This window comes from Canis aureus, chromosome 20 (assembly GCF_053574225.1).
Source record: "Canis aureus isolate CA01 chromosome 20, VMU_Caureus_v.1.0, whole genome shotgun sequence".
NCBI lineage: Eukaryota > Metazoa > Chordata > Mammalia > Carnivora > Canidae > Canis > Canis aureus.
Window position 1 is genome coordinate 6,698,376 of NC_135630.1, and position 17,295 is coordinate 6,715,670.

Consider the following 17,295-nt stretch of genomic DNA (forward strand, 5'->3'; position numbering starts at 1 on the left):
GGCCTGGGCACTTCAGCTTCCTTTTAGACTCTTTCGTGGCAGGAAGTGCAAACTCCAGAGGCCACACGTGACTTGCACATTTTGAGACGGGTGAATGTCAGGCAAGTATCGCTTTCTCGTGTCGAACGTGATGCCCTTGCCGTGGCTGCCACACTCCGTCACGGAGCTAATGAGATCAGGCCTCCTACCTCTTCGCAGTGACCTCGCTTGAAAGCAGCTTTTGTCCGACTTTAAAGCTCAGGAAGGGATGTGATATAGTAGGAAGCACAGCAGGCTTTTATGCCAGACTTGGGTTCAAGTCCCAGCTCCGCCGACAGCTGCGTTACCCCCGGCATGTCGCCCGCTCTCCGTGACGTCTGTCAGGGGAAGTCATGATGACCTCCCTCCTGCGTGATTCTGAGCAATTCACAGATGTCATGAAGTGCTTGGCACCGCCTTGCCTTAGAGAAAGCACCCAGCAAGGTCGGTTCCCTGCTTGCTGCGCTGAGCCTTCTGATGCCCTCGACCGTAACTCAGTGTTCGCTTCATTTGCTTGTTTAGTTTGTTCCAGTTTGTTCTTTCCTCTCCCTCTCTTTCTTTCTTTCTTTCTTTCTTTCTTTCTTTCTTTCTTTCTTTCTTTCTTTCTCTTTCTTTCTTCTTTCTTTCTTTCTTTCTTTCTTTCTTCTTTCTCTTTTCTCTTTATTTTATCTTTCTCTTTCTCTTTCCTCTTTCTTTTCTCTTTTTTTCTTTCTCTCTTTCCTCTTTATTTTATCTTTCTCTTCTTTCTTTCTTTTTTCCTTTCTTTTTTCTTTCCTCCTTTCTTTCTTTCTTTCTTTCTTTCTTTTTTCTTTTCTTTCTCTCTCTTTCTTTTATCTTTCTCTTCTTTCTTTCCTCTTTTCTTTCTTTCCTCTTTCTTTTCTCTTTCTTTTTTCTCTTTCTCCTTTCTTTCTTTTTCTTTCTTTTTTCTTTCATCCTTTCTTTCTCCTTTCTTCCTTTCTTTCTCTCTTTTATCTTTCTTTCTTCTTTCTCTTTTTTCCTTTTTTCTTTCTTCCTTTCTTTCCTCTTTCTTTCTTTCTTTCTTTCTCTTTCTCTCTCTTTTATCTTTCTTTCCTCTTTTCTTTCTTTTCTTTCTTTCTCTTTCTCTCTTTCTCTCTCTTCTTTCTTTTTTCTTTTTTCTTCCTTTTCTTTCTTTTTTCTTTCTTTCTTCCTTTCTTCTTTCTTTTCCCTTTCCTTTCTCTTTCTTTCTCTTTCTTTCTTTCCTTCTTCCTTTCTTCTTTCTTTCTTTCTTTCTTTCTTTCTTTCTTTCTTTCTTTCTTTTTCTCTCTTTTCTCTTTCTTTCTTTCTTTCTTTCTTTCTTTCTTTCTTTCTTCTTCTTTCTTTCTTTCTTTCTCTTAAAGATATATGTATTATTTGAGAGAGAGAGTCAGAGCAAACTGGGGTGGGGTGGGGGATGGGCAGAGGGAGAGGGAGAGAAGCACCAGCAGACTCTCCACCAGGTGGGAAGCCCCATGTGGGGCTCGATCCTATGACCCCCGAGACCATGACCTGAGCCAAAACCAAGAGTCAGACATTGGACCAACTGAGCCGTCCAGGCACCCCTGAAGTTCTTTCTTAAAATGTGACTTCCACAATTCTCTGAAATGGTCAGTGGCAAAGGGGTCAATTTAACCTTTGATCTAGAAATAATGTTTCTCTTCTTTTTTTAAAAAATATATTTATTTATTCATGAGACACACAGAGAAAGGCAAAGACACAGGCAGAGGGAAAAGCAGGCTCCCTGCGGGGACCGGATGCGGGACTCGATCCTGGGACCCCAGGGTCACGCCCTGAGCTGAAGGGAGATGCTCAACCACTGAGCCCCCCAGGCATCCCTGGACATAATGTTTCTATTATCTGAGAAATAAAGTCTAACATCAGACAGGGCTCCTCATCAGGTGGCACAAACTGGCGAGAGGCATGTGGAGAGCAGTTTGGCTAAAACAGAAACAGAACTGAGCAGAAAATTTTCAAGAAATTATTTTACTAAGATTTGGACAATATAGCATTGAAATCAGGACAGAAATTCCTGCATATGACACAAAGAGTCAACTGCTGTTGGTGTTTACTGAGGCACTTTACTGCTGCGTATGTCACTGTCTACAGAAGCAACTTCAAGTGACATTCCTCAGACCCAGACTGTGAGAATATAGGGAGACATCACACACAGAAGTAGGGGCATTGGCTTCTCCAGCTGATGGTGTATCAACATCCCCTAGGGACACAGTTGCCTAAAGTCAGGAAAAAGCTCTGACCTAAGCCACCTGCTACGCATTATTAAAATTATATCGATTTAATATGAAATCAGAATATGCAAAGTGTGGGCTCAAAGTAGCAGAGAAGCAGAAAGAGTAGGTGGTTCAGAGACATCCATGCATCCGGCTCTGCTGCTGCTGAGCAGGACGGTGGCCTGGCCTCACGTGTGAGCTCCCCTGTGGAGTGGGGACAATGGTGGTTCCCGTCTCGCAGGCTGTGGCAGGGTCCACAAGGCTTACTGATGTGAGATGTGCGCGACAGTGCCTGACGCGTAGTATGTGCTCAAGAAATGCGACCTATGATTTGTATTTATTTATTTGTTTTTTTTATTGAGTACCTTGCCTAGCCTTGGGTTTGGTGTGGCTTTGTTTTTGCAGATGAGGATTGGACATAGTGTATAGAGCCTGGTGCAAAGCAGGTGCAAATCCTGCTCATCACCTATCATTAAAACCATCGCTGTTATTATTCGGCATTTCACTCAACTCATCTTTCATTTATAACATAAATTGCTCTGCAGTCATATACTTTGCGTTTTTCTTTATGTTCCTAATCCATTTTCATGAGGCTGTAGGTATGACCATGGAAACCAATTAGCACTTTCTTAGTTTACATTATTCAAAAGGTGTCATATTCCTCAGATTGCAAATTAGACCTTTCAGTCACCGAAGGGACAGCACATGCTTGGAGCACGCTTTAATAGCTTCTCGGCTTGTATAGAAAAGCCGGAAGCCGCTCCTCTTTTAAAATGCATATCACATAAAGTTAATATCTGTACACAAAGACCTACCTGCTTAAGAACTTTGAGAGCTAATGTAGCTTTGAGGATAATTTACAGGAATGATTAGGTCTGCAAGGAATTATATTTGACCTGAAAATTTGGTATTGGATTTGCCCGTATTTACTAAAGTCACTTTCCTCATTATCACTGTACATTTCTGCTGCTCTGGACACATTTCAGCTTTTTCTAAAGAGTGTTTTGTTTTGTTTTTTTAAAACACGAATATCCCTTCAGTTTATTCATATATTTTCTTTGAATGGAGGAGTTTTACGTCAAATAACTTGGAAAATGCTGTGCTAAAAAAAACGAAACGGGTCACTCTGCTGTAGGACTGCTCAGGGCCTTCGTTAGTCAGTCCTTGGGGCCCTTGGGGACTCTCAGAAGACAGGTGTCGCCCGCAGCTTTCCCAAGCTAATCTGAGCACAAGAAGCCTTCTTCATGGGACACCTGTTAGCAGCTTATCAGATGCCGTGTTCCAAGAAACACAGCTGCATGGTTGAGAAAACGCAGACTTGGAGCAAACACAACCAAGGCGTGGGCGACAGCCTGTATGTATTACCCCCCACACACACCTGTTCTCGGACAGCAGCGTCTGTAGGCAAGGCCCCACCCTCCTGAGCCCTCGCTCCCCCACACTGTGGCCCGGCGCATGGGCCCTGAACACGCCCGACCCACACGGAGCCTCCTGTCCCTTACCCCGTCCGCAGGCAGGGCCAGCCCCGTGGCCTGTGACCTGGGCGGACGGCCGTTGGTGAGATCCGGACGCACCGTCTCTTGTGTTCATCGATGGGTTTATTTTCAGCTTGATAAGCAGACACTTGTTTTGACAGTTACCTGATATGCTTACTGCCCCAACCTGAACGTCGTTCTTCCCCTGAAAGCTGTGCTTTTGGGTGTTTGCCTTTCTTGGTTAAAGGACGAGCCATCAGATACCCCGAAGGTAGCAGGTGCCAGGAATCTCAGCAGCTTTTCTCAGCTCCTGCTTTCTAAACTGTTTATCTGATCATGCCGTTTTGCTGCTGCAAGCGTCCTAGTCCCTCCCATGCCCCCCGTACATGAGCAGGTGTCTAAACATCTGTGTGTAAAAACCTCAGCCAAGATCTACAAGATAGTAGGTCTGCTGCTTCAGCTTTGCCGGCAGCCGCACATGTCACCCCCGACGGTGGTCGCCACTTCCTCTGTCGTTCGTGGTGGCCTGTGCACCCTCTACGCCTTGTGAAAGTGGAAACCAAATCCCTCTGCTTCTCTGGGACCCCTCTTCTTGGGGTTTTGAGCTCAGTTTTAACTTTGGTCAAAACACACACAACGGCACTTGTATGTGGAGGTGGTGCACCTTCGATTCTTTCCCATGCTGATCACTGACGATTTTTCCCCCATTTGTGGCTACCTCTCGCCCAGGGAACGAGTCCTACCAACCCAGAGTGGCCTGGAACTCTCCAAATGGACTCTCGTTGGGGACTTAGAAACAAGAGTCTCCGGGCATGTCAGTGGAAGGTGCTGGTCACCACCCCCACCAGGCTTCTTGGCTGCCTATGACCAAATGGTGGTCGGGCTTGAGATTGGTGCCTCAAGGAGGAGGTCGAAACGCACCACTCGGCCAGCTGTTGGTGGCTTAGCGAGACCACCGGAGGGTTGCTGTTGTAAATTATTTCCAGGAGGGTTTGACTTTGCCGATCTATTGATCTATTGATCTATTGTCAGCTCTACTTAATGCGTATGAGTGAGCTCGTTGGAGCGACCCTCCCAGAGGGAATATAGAAAGTCACCTGCCCTGGGACACCTGACTGGCTCAGGGAGCTAACCATCCAACTCCATTTAGCTCAGGTCATGACCTCAGGGTCTTGCAATCAAGCCCAGAGTGACCGTGGAGCCCGTGTAAGATTCTCTCCTTCTCCCTCTGCCCCTCCCCACCCTCTCTTTCCCTCTGAAAAATGATAATAATAATAATTTTTTTTAAAAGAAAGTTACCTGCCCCTTGACAATGTATTCCCCCTTAAAGCATGCTCTAGCTTAGGGTTTTTTTACCCTAATCTATTAAGTAAAATTCATTTCTGTCTGTAGTTCTGTGGCATAGTATGGCTATCTCATGGTACAAGTACAGGTGATAGAGATGGTGTGCAGTAGACCTAAGGAAGGGAAAGAATTGGTCAGGAAAGGAAGACAAATATGATTTTACTAATGGAAGCTAAAGAAACTAGAAAACATAAAAAAATATAAGAGGTTTTAAGAATGCAGAAGAAAAGGATGAGATCAAAGATAACAAAGATATGATGTAGAATGAGAAAGAAGAAAATAGAGTTTATTTTGCTGCACTTGATTACATTTAGTGCCAGTGTTTGCACATTGCTTTCAATATATGCAAACCATTTTGTAGGCTGTGCCACAATGAGGGATAGTTGCTTCTAGCAACGGGCCCACCCTGTTTTATGGGTGATCTGTTGGGTTCCTTGATCAATGTACTTAAGCTTATTAGAGTAAGAAATACCTAATAGAAATACCGAAATGCCTAATAATGAAAAAGTCTTCTTTAGAGTACGGTGGGGAACGGATGAATTTGTCACACTATGGAACAGTTTTACATCTTGCATATAAAGGAAGTTTTTTAAGTCAACTGAAATCATTGAATGATGATTTAAGTTAAGTTGATCTAAGTGGTGCTGGGCATGTATTATTGCATTATTACAAGCAAATGAAATGACCGGATTCACTTGTAGACACATGCCAAGTAGATCTTCTTAGAGTCACACATGTCAATTGGAAAATGAATAAGCACACTCCTTTAGAAATTAGTATAAGAATTGATTGTTAAAAACAGATTTAAGGTGCCATAATAAGCCGGGGCTAATCCTCATCCATCCATTGAAAAGCAGAGCGATAACCTGAATTTTATCTCATTTTTATCTTCTTCAACATTGACGCAGTCTCTCCAATTCAAAGCAGGTTTGAAAGTTTCAATCCTAAACTTAAAAATGGTGTCTAGTGAGGGTTATTTTTTCTTATCTAGACTCAAACTGAAGATTTTTCCAAGGACTTAGAATAGGAGAAACAGTCTCTGAGGGTCCTTGGGTTTGCGTATGTGTTGGGCGGACTGCCAGCCAGCACTGAATTTCTTGGCTATTGAGACATAGCTCTAGTACCACTAAAAATGAATTGCTTCTATGACTGATTCTATTATTGCTTCTGTGATAGAGCTTCTAAAGTGCTTTTTTTTTTTTTTTTTTTTGCTTTTAAAGTACTTGACGGTTCTTAGGCCTGTGGTTGTAATGTTGGAGGAAGTTTCTTTCATCAGGAATGTTAATTACTTTGCTTAATTTTCCCATAAGTAAACGTCACTTGCTAATGATAATAACACCATAACACCATTGAGATTAGCTTTAAAAATGTGTTCATAAACTAGATTTTAAGGAAAAATCCCTTCATATTTGGGTAGGAAAAAAAAAAATTTTCTCCCTACTCTTTCATGCCATCTCTTCCTCCCTTAGGCCCCCACTAGTCCTTGAAACAAGTACCATTCAAGTGATATTATCTTTCCTGCCAAATTCATTCGAAGAATATATTTAAATAATAAAGGATATTTAGGAGGAAACGGTAAAAAGACATAATTTGTTTCTTTTTTTTTTTTGACATAACTGGTTTCATAGCATTTGTTATAAAATTTTATTATTTTCTCAGAGATTGTTTTTAAAAATTCTTGGAGTTAAAAAGTGCTAGTCGTGGATGTGATATGGCAGCAAAATTTTCTTTGTGTTTCAAGGATAAGGTGAGTAAAAGATGAGAATACATATTCTTTGGAGAGTGTTTCTCCTTTTTTATACTTTTCAGGTCTATTCTTCAATGAGAGCTTTAGTCACGTTCCATCTAGTGCCTTCTCTATAGAGAGATGGAGTCAGAAAGGAGGACTGATGAATTTCCAAGAGATAAGGAGGGTTTTCTTCTGGAACTGATTTTAAGAATAGAATCATGAACAACTCTGAAGTTGGAGAGGCAAAGAATGGAGAACAAGCAACATTTTATGACAGCAAATGGAAACTCATTCTAAGAAAAAGTTTCCCTTTCTATTTTTTGAGTCATGCATATTAATAATCAACACATAAAGCCAATTCATAGGGGTCCAATGCAGACTCTGGGACTGTAAACCAAGTCACATCACTCTTAAAAAGTGTGGCCCCTTCTGCTATTAACTAGACATTAACTTCAAGAAGGAACTATGTGTGTATGTTCACTTCAGTTTTATTGGCTCAAAAATGAAGACTTTGGGTTTGATTAGATGAACGCTAAGGTTCTTCGTGAAGATTGTCACTATCTATGACTATCACATGCTTAAAGGGGGTTGGATGAGGAAACAGAAATGAAGGGGTGAGGGTTGCAGGCAAAAAGAGCTTACCTCTTTTTTTGCATCACTTAGAGGACCTAATTAGTAATTAGTAATTAGTAATTAGTAATTTTTTTGCATCACTTAGAGGACCTAATTAGTGAATTATACAATACAAAGTATTGATTTTTACTGGATAACTTCTGTGTTCCTGGTAGCTCTTCCACAATCTAGTTTTAAGAAGTCTTTAGAAACAGAGGTACTGCTTAGAGTTTTGAGGGCACCTCACAGTATTCATCTGTAATTGGGATAGAGAGTACCTCATAACATCAGAATTGAGATTTTTTTAGAAAATAATGCATGCGATGCAATTGCCATAGTACCTAGTACATAGTAGTACTTTTTATAATAAAAATACTATTTATATTATAAATATATATTATATTAGTATTATATTAGTACCTAATAAATGATCTTTACCATCATTATCATCATCAACCTGAGTGTCTCATAACACTAAGCTGAATAGCTTTCTTTTTTTTTTTCCAAAAATGAATATACACCAACTCTAGGCTGTTTATGCCTACCTGTCTTTGGTTATATGTGTCCTCCACCTGTGGCCAGCGGGTGAACCATGTGTAGTTCAATAGGCAAACAGTGCCAGTCACATCTGGAAGGTGGCATTTGAGCAAAAACTTGGAGAAGTTAACCATGTAGATATCAGCTGAAGAGTGATGGTGGCAGTGGTGATGCTGTAGCCAATGTAAAGAACAGTAAAGAGGCCCATGAGGCAAAAGTTGAATGAGCAGTACAGGGAGGACAGTAAAAGAAATAAGGCCAAGGAGGTGGCAAGGGCCTAGGTGCCTCAGGAATGAAAGCCATTGTGTCTGCTTCATCTTCACTCCGAGTGGAGTCATGAGGGTTTTGAGCAGAGGAGTGGCATGACCGGACTTCCACTGTGGGTTGTGTTGAGAATAGACTCACTGCAGGAGGGCAGGAGTGGAAGCAGGAGGCCAAGAAGGAGGTTTCTACAATAACCTAGGTGAAGAGTGACAGTGGCTTTCACCTGGGAGGTGGTTTGGAGGTGCTGAGAAGTGACCACATCCTGGATTTATTTTAAGACAGAATAAATAGGATTCGGTGGCAACATGGATGTGACACAAAAGAAAGGAAACAACAGTGAACCCAGAGATTCTGGCTTAGACTTTGGGGAGCAGTGGAGTTGCCACTAACTTAGTAGGGGAAGGCCACCATGAAGCAGGTCTTCAGGGAAGATTGAGAGTTCACTTTTGAGCATTGTCAAGTTTAGACGAGTGAAGTTTGTAAGAATGAATTAATAAATGGATGAAGAAACTAAAAAGCAATCATGTAAAGCCTCAGAAACTGTTTTAAACTGTAATCAAGAGAAGCAAATGTATGAATAATAGAGAAAAGTTATCAACAGCCACTCTGGAAAACAGTATGGAGGTTCCTCAAAAAGCCAAAAATAGGGGCTCCTGGGTGGTGGATCAGTCAGGTAAGGGCTGACTCTGGATGTTGGCTTGGGTCATGATCCTGGGGTCCTGGGATCAGGCCCTGCATCAGGCTCCACACTCAGCGGGGAGTGGATTGAGGCTTCTCTCCTGCCCCCTCCATTCTAGCTCTCTCCTCTCAAATATATAAATAAACCCTTTTTAAAAAAAGTTAAAAATAGAAATACCCTACAACTCCATTTTAAAATTCATTGACAAGATATTTTAGGAAGAATCTGTTCAAGGTTCTCAATAAAGTCCTTTAACACTTCAATTTTTTAAGCAATAATAGGATGTGGAATAGAAAGTATAATAACATTCAAAACATAATGACTTAAATAAAGCCATATTGGGAAAAGGAGTAGTAATTCGATACTTCAGGAAACAATCTCATGCAAAGAAACACTCGAGTGTGCTTCTTCTTTACCATTCACACAGAATGCTTTATTTCTCACATTTCTGGTCAACAAATGTGTGGGATGCCTGTGGAATTGGGATGCACCACCCTCCCAGTACGGGGATGTGTTCACCCAACCAGAAGCTATCAGAACCTTGGACTTTTGAGATTTTTATGGAGAGTTGATCACATAGGCAGGGTTGGTCATTCACCCAATTTCTAGCCCTCTTCCCCTTCATAGAAGAAAGAGTGTGGGCCTGAAAATTCTAAGCTTATAATCATGTCTTGTTCTTTCTGGTGACCAGCCCCTTATCCAGGAGCCCACCAAACATTGCCTCCTTAGAACAAAAATATTCTTATCATGCAGGAAATTCCAAAGGATTTAGGAGCTCTGTCTCAGGAAACAGGGTCAAAGACAAAATATATTAGAACAAAAGATGCTCCCAGTGTTCTTATCACTTAGGAAATTACAAGGGTTTTAAATTTTTGTCAGGAACCAGGCACAGAATGCAATATATATTCCTATTATTTCACAAATCAGTAAGACAGATGATAAGCCCAAGCAATATTTCAGATTTCAGAATACTACTAGTTCTTGCATACTCTTACTTCTTCGACTGTTTTCATGACCAGTACCATCACCAACACAATAATAACAATTACTGAGTGTTTGCTTAGATTGTCTCATTTAAGTTTCAAAAAAAAAAAAAATTGTGGAAGGTAGGTAGTATTATTATCACTATTTTATAGATGAAAAAAATTAAGCTTAGAAGCATTAAGTAAATTGTCCAATACTGCATTGCCGGTAAGTTCCAGAGAAAAATAAACAAAAGTAGAATGGATGAGAGAGAAGATAATTTGTAGGCATAGCAATTTTTAAGGGTGCAATAATAGACTTATTTCAAGAAAGATGGGCCAGATTCAGTAACCAAAGTCATATTAAGGTAGAACTTTCCAGACATCTGCAAATGTAATTCAAATGGGTTCTCTATGAAGAAAGCAAAAGTAATGAATAATGTCCAATACTGAGTTATGTTCTAGTAATTTCTAAAGTCAGAGGTGTTTTTTTTCTTTTAAGATTTTATTTATTTATTCATGAGAGACACAGAGAGAGGCAGAGAGACACAGGCAGAGGGAGAAGCATGCTTCCTGTGGGGGGCCCAATGCGGGACTCGATCCCGGGACCCTGGGGTCAGGCCCTGGGCTGAAGGCAGAAGCTCAACCACTGAGCCACCCGGGCGTCCCTAAAATTAGAGGTTTTAAGAGTGTTACAGATTGAATGTTTGCATCTACTCAAAATCCATCTCTTGAAGCCCTACCCTATCCACTGTGATGTTATTTGGGGATGGGATCTTTGGGAAGCGATTACAGTTATGATGTTATTAGGATGGGGCCCTCATGATGGAATTAGTCCCCTTATAAGAAGAGACACCAGAGAACTTGCTCTTTGTGTCCATCATGCAAGGATGCAGCGAGAAGGCAGCCATCTACAGGTCAGGAGGAGATCCCTCACGAGAATCCGACCATGCTGGCACTCTGACTTCAGCTTCCAGCCTCTATAACTGTTAGAAAATAAATTTCTGTCGGTTAAGCCACACAGAAGACTGTACTTTATAGCAGGCTTACAGACTAAAACAAAGAGTCACTATTACGACTCTGATAGAGTCTTTGGAATAGACTTTCAAATCACGTTCTTATCTCGTCAACTGTGTTTTCCTGCTGTTACCAGTATGAATTAAATCATAAAAGTTCCCTCCGTTGCTGTAGGTCTCTGATGAGCCACACATACACGGGTCTCTGTTCTGTGGGATAGGATTTTCAGAAAAGCAGTTAAGAATAAGACCTACCTCAGGAAATAGCAAGTGAAAGAAGAAGGCAAGAGAGTAAAACTATTTTTACTATGTTTGGGATGCTTAGTCATCCGGATAAATTAAATATATTATAACGGTTTGTGTAATGGATGGAGATATCATTGGTCACCTTGCTTGTGCCTGTAACACAAAGGGCTATAGCAGTCTGTGTGGCTTATAGTCATGAGCCTCCAAATTATTATTATTATTATTATTATTTTAATTATTATTATTCAATTTATTTAAACTCAAGCAAAAAAGACACTTCACCCATTCCTCCCACCACCCCTCCCCCAGACTCCACCACTACCAGTCTGTTCTCTGTGTATATTGGGCGCCATATATAGGAGAGGTCATATAGTATTTGTCTTTGTTGGGCTTGTTTCACTTAGCATAATGCCTTGAGGTCCATCCGTATTGTCACCAATGGCAAGATTTCATTCTCTTTCATGGCTGAATGTTTAGGTGTGTACACATACACCTAAACACACAGAAACACACGTACATGCACACATACATACCATGATTTCCTTACCCATTCATCCATCAGTAGATACTTAGGTTGCTTCCATATCTTGGCTATTATAAATAATGCTGTAGTGAACATATCTTTTCCAGTTAGTGTTTTCATTTTCTTTGATAAATACCCAGAAGTAGGATTGTTGGATCACATGGTAGTTATATTTTAATTTTTTGAGGAGTTTCCATACTGCTTTCCATAGTGGTTGTACCAATTTACATTCCCATCAACAGTGCACAAAGGTTCCCTTTTATCCACATTGTCTCCAATATTTGTTATTTCTTACCTTTCTGGGAATAGCCGTCCTAACAGGTGTGAGGCGATATCTCATTGTGGTTTTGATTTGCATTTCTCTGATGATTAATGATGTTGGGCATCTTTCCATGTATATGTGAGCATCTGCATGTCTTCTTTGAAAAAATATCTATTTATATGCTCTTTTTTTATTTGGATTTTTTAATTGGATTGTTTTTTGCCACTGAATTATGTAAGTTCTTTATTTTGGATATTAATCCTTTAGTAGATATATGATTTGAAAATATTATCCCCCATTGTTTTGATAGTTTCTTTTGCTGTGCAGAAGCTTTTTTAATCTGTAGTAGTCCCACTTGTTTATTTTTGCATTTGTTCCTAGGATTTGGTTATGTGCAGGCATTTTGTGTTTGGGTGCGGTCCATACCACAACTGCCCTCCGGAAATACAATTCCAGGGGTTCAGGAGGGAGCTGTGGGAAGAAGCCGTTCTGTCCCTCATAGTATATGAGGCTCTGGTTATGATTCAGAAAGTGAGAAATTCAATTCAGCGCAGAAGTACCTGGGAAGGGTGTCATCAATCGGAATGTTCCAGATTATGTGTGTTACGTAATGGAAGGAGATGGTGCTGCCAACAAGAAACAGTCTTCTCCCTTGGTGAAGAAAGTAACTCCAGACATGGACAAGAACCACAGGAGAGTTCATGCTGCTCTAGGGTAGAAGCCAGTCTTAGAGCAAAGTTTAGAAGAAGAGAGAGAACCGTCCCCCGAGGTCTCTTGCTCAGAGGGAAGATCACACGGTGCAGGCGACAAGTTGGCTCGGAGCTCAGGAGCAGGCTGGTCAGGACTAAACTAAACCACAATTTTATGAGGATTTTTCAGATAAGAATGATAAATGCTTTGACAAGCAGCGAATAACAAGTCACCACCATTTTATCTTTTAGTTTTCAGAAGCAGATATTTATTTATTTATTTATTTATTTATTTATTTATTTATTTGAAGATTTTATTTATTTATTCATGATAGGCATAGAGAGAGAGAGAGAGAGAGAGAAAGAGAGAGAGAGAGAGAGGCAGAGACCCAGGCAGAGGGAGAAGCAGGCTCCACGCAGGGAGCCCGACGCGGAACTCCGTCCCGGGACTCCAGGATCACGCCCTGGGGCAAAGGGAGGTGCTAAACCACTGAGCCGCCCAGGGATCCCCTAGAAGCAGATTTTTAAAAAATCAGAATGGCCTTCTGATTTCTGCAGCTTAGGGACCAACCCCAGCACCGCTGCTGACGCGTGAGGTGGTCTTGAGCCTGTCGGCCTCTCCGGCTTCAGTTTCTGCAGAACGAATTGGACGGTAGTTATTTTCTGCTCTAAACATACTATGATTTTATTCAATCCTAATTCTGAGTTCTGAGGAATTTATCCAGAAAAAAAAAAAAAAAGAGAGAGAGAGATAGAAAATAGCTGCATCCAGGGTCATTTAAAGTGAGAAAACATTTATTTGGAACATATGCTTCAACACTTCAGTTCTCAAAAATTTGCAAAAGGATATATAGCCATTGCTCTTGAATTGAAAATTTTAATCTTGTGACCTTTATCTTTTACTGTCTTTCTACTTCCTGCCAAAACCCATTCTTATCCTTTTATGGATTCTTTTTTAGAGAGAGGATAAAGACCTTTTAATCACCAGTAGGTAAGCTGTTTTATAATCAGAAATTTTAGAATGGTATTTTAAAAGAGTGGTATTTGGAGAAACAGTAAATGGCTTTCTCATGTGCTTTATGTTGAAAAACTGTTGCAGTACATTTGATCCATTCAAATACATCTTCAAAATCTATTTAGCATTAATGAAAGCAGTGTGCCATCTCCTCGTAGCGGTGTCTTGAACTTTGATTGAATTACTTTTCTCTCTTTTAACAAAAAAAAAACATTCTGTAGGAATGTTCACTGTTCTATCTAGACTGCTTTACCTGTGACTCAGTTGCATTTTGACCTCTAAAATAATTACCGGATCATTTAGGAAGGCAGGGTTAAGACGACATAGCAGAACAAAATAAAGTCAGAAAATGGGAAATGTCAGGTCTTTGTAACATTTTAAAATGAGTGCTGCCCTAGCTAAAGTGAGTTTCCTTATAGTGGCAGTAACCATTACTCCTCCTGACCGTGCAGAAGCCGCCATTCCCAGATCATCCTTGGCCCACATGCCACCGATTATTTTACCTGTCTGCCCACTCCTTACTCTGGCCCTAAGGCCATCCATCTGCTCCCCAAATCTTCCCTGATACCCGAGGTCCCTCCTCAGCCCCATCCCCGTCCTCAGCCAGGTCTTTTCACTTAACTGGAAGCTGGCGCTCTCTCTCGCAGCCCCGCAGATGGCTGCCCTTCACACCTGCATGAATAAATGAATAAACCTTGTGAAAACTCCCTTGGTTTGAGGCTCATGGCCTCAGACACATCACTGGATTCCTTGCCTTACTAGGGTCACCTAAAGGTGGTACTGCCCTCATTTCATGAGGATCTCAACTTGTAATCCACTGTTTGTCCTTGTGAGAGGAGCACAACTCCTCTCATACATCTGGTGATTTAATAGCTGCATAAATTATCTTTTCAGTTCCTGGGCCTCTCAGGCTTTTCTCTGCCCTACTTTAGCAACCCGCTCCCTTGGTCATCTCCTACATCTTGTCATCCATCCCACGCCTCCGGAATCTTAAAGTACTCTATTTTCTGTTTTCCATCTCATATCGTGCCAACATACTCCTTGTAGTTGTTCATTGATCCTAAAGTCATGTCTGTACCCTTCATGACCCGTTCTCCCCTATACACTCTTCTTTCCTTATCCATGAGGTTGCATGGTCCATCACTTAGGAATCACCAAACAATTCCCTTACATATAGCCTCAACTCCTGGGTCTCTCTTCAGTTACTATACTCCCTGGGTAAAATAAGGAAAGATAGATGGATAGATAGATAGATAGATAGATAGATAGATAGATAAATAGATGATAGATAGATAATAAATAGATAATAGATAGATGATAGATAATAGGTGATAGATAATAGATGATAAATAGATAATAGATAGATGATAGATAATAGATGATATATGGTAAATAGATGATAGGTAGATAGATAACAGATGATAGATGATAGATGATAGATAATAGGTAGATGATAAATAGGTAATAGATGATATATGGTAGATAGATGATAGGTAGATAGATAACAGATGATAGATAATAGATGATAGATGATAGATAATAAGTAGATAGATAATAGATGATAGATAGATGATAGATAATAGATGATACATAATAGATGATAAATAGATAATAGATAGATGATAGATAATAGATGATAGATGATAGATAATAGATGATATATGGTAGATAGATGAAAGGTAGATAGATAACAGATGATAGATAATAGATGATAGATAATAGGTAGATAGATAGATGATAAATAGATAATAGATAGATGATAGATAATGATAGATGATAGATAATAGATGATAAATAGATAATAGATGATATATGGTAGATAGATGAGAGGTAGATAGATAATAGATGATAGATGATTAGATGGATAGATTATAGATAATAGATAATGATAGATGATAGATAATAGATGATAAATAGATAATAGATGATAGATGATAGATAAAAATAAAAGCTACAACAACAACAAATGGACGAATTCAACCTTTTCTTCACCTACTGCATACATGCCTCCCTGCAGTTGAGCCAGCCAGGATAACCTGACTACTGTGCTCACAGATTTTGTTCGGTTCCTAACTCCCCGCTACTGTTGGCTAGTTCTCGGTTTCCCTGGTCCATTTGCTCTCCCACTGTTGTGCACCGTTACTTTACACCTCCTTGTTCCCAGAACCTCCACAATATCTCCCTCTTCCTCATTCTCAGCTGATTTATCTGGTTTCTGTTTCATTGAGAAGAGGAATTTGACAATTTCCCACGCTGTATTTACCAACCTACCGACATGCACTCCGCATGCCTTCCCGCTATTACGGATAAATTCTGCTTCATGTCTAAAGTCAATCCCTCCGCTAGTGTTTTAGATTCCATCTCTCCTCATCTATCTAAGAACATTATCCCCTTTTACTCTTGCGTCCTACATTATTCCCTCTCTACTAGATCATGTCTGTTAGCATGAAAAATGCCACCCAGGCTCCCACATCTTCTAATTCATGCTCATTTCCCTACTCTTCTGTATAGAAGAACCATTTCAAGAGCTGTCCCCACTTTGCCTGCTCTCATTCTCCTGAATCCATGCTCACGAGGATTTCATTGCTATCACTTTACCTAAACAGCTCTTGTCATGATCACCTCCATGTTGCTAAATCCAATGGAGAGCTCTCAGTGGTCCTCTCCTCAGCACACCTGCACGGGATCACTGTCTCCTTCAAACACATTCTTCAGTTGAGATTTAGTTGAGAAGATTTAAAGATTTAGTTTAGTTTCTTTAGTTGAGGTATTAAACTTTTTTTCTTCCTACCATTAGGGTGCTGGCTACTACTCTATTTCTTTTGCATGTTGCTTCTCATCACCCCGAATTCTAAACTTTGAGATATCCTGTATCTGAAGCTAGATATAAACCTTTCACTTTTCATTCATTCACTCCCACCCAGTTTCAAAGCTTTTGATATCATCAATATTCTGATGGTCCATCAGATCCTCATATTTTTATCTCTATTCCTTGACTGATCCCTTGAACTCCAGGACTCCCATATCCATCCACCTGATGTCTTTACTTGACCTTTATTACTTTTTTAAAATTATATTTGTTTATTCTTGAAGATACAGAGAGAGAGGAAGAGACCCAGGCAGAGGGAGAAGCAGGCTCCATGCAGGGAGCCCAATGTGGGACTCGATCCCAGGAACCCAAGATCACGCCCTGAGCCTAAGGCAAATGCTGAACCACTGAGCCACCCAGGAGCCCCTTTACTTGACTTTTAAATAAATGTCTCACACTTAAAATGTTCAAAACTGAACTTCTCATTCCTGTTTGCTGCTTACTCCTTCCCCTACAATCCTATTTATCTTCAGTCTTCCCATCTCAAGACGTTGCAATTCCGCCCTTCCCATTGTTCATGCCCTAGTCTCTAGTCTCTGATTCTTCTTTCTCTTATTCTTTATATGCAGCCAATCACAAAATCTAGTTCATTCTACCTTCAGAATAGAAATAGAATCTGATGTGTCTCAACTTCATCCTAATTTCTTCTAACGCACTTCCAAGCTTCTCTCTTTGCTTCCCTGTAGTCTGTTCTCTGCACGGCAGCCCAGATTCTCACTTTAAAACTTAATGTCGGTTCAGAATCTTCTTTCAATCCGCCACCCCACTCATAGAGGCAAAGTTCTTAGAGTGGCCTGTGGAGCTCTAGACGATGTCATTCACCATTGCTT

General features: G+C 40.5%; 1 protein-coding gene and 1 long non-coding RNA gene across 16 annotated transcripts in view; one reads left to right on the forward strand and one right to left on the reverse strand.

Annotated features, from left to right (window-relative positions):
• The window catches only part of INPP4B (inositol polyphosphate-4-phosphatase type II B), a 711,205-nt gene that overhangs the window by 479,774 nt on the left and 214,136 nt on the right, over positions 1 to 17,295 (forward strand). The window lies entirely within an intron of this gene.
• On the reverse strand, positions 12,850 to 17,183 carry LOC144291418 (uncharacterized). Its single transcript, XR_013358673.1, has 4 exons — positions 17,062 to 17,183; positions 16,195 to 16,305; positions 14,219 to 14,268; positions 12,850 to 13,214 (listed from the first exon to the last, which is right to left on the reverse strand). It is a non-coding gene; the product is annotated as an uncharacterized LOC144291418 (long non-coding RNA).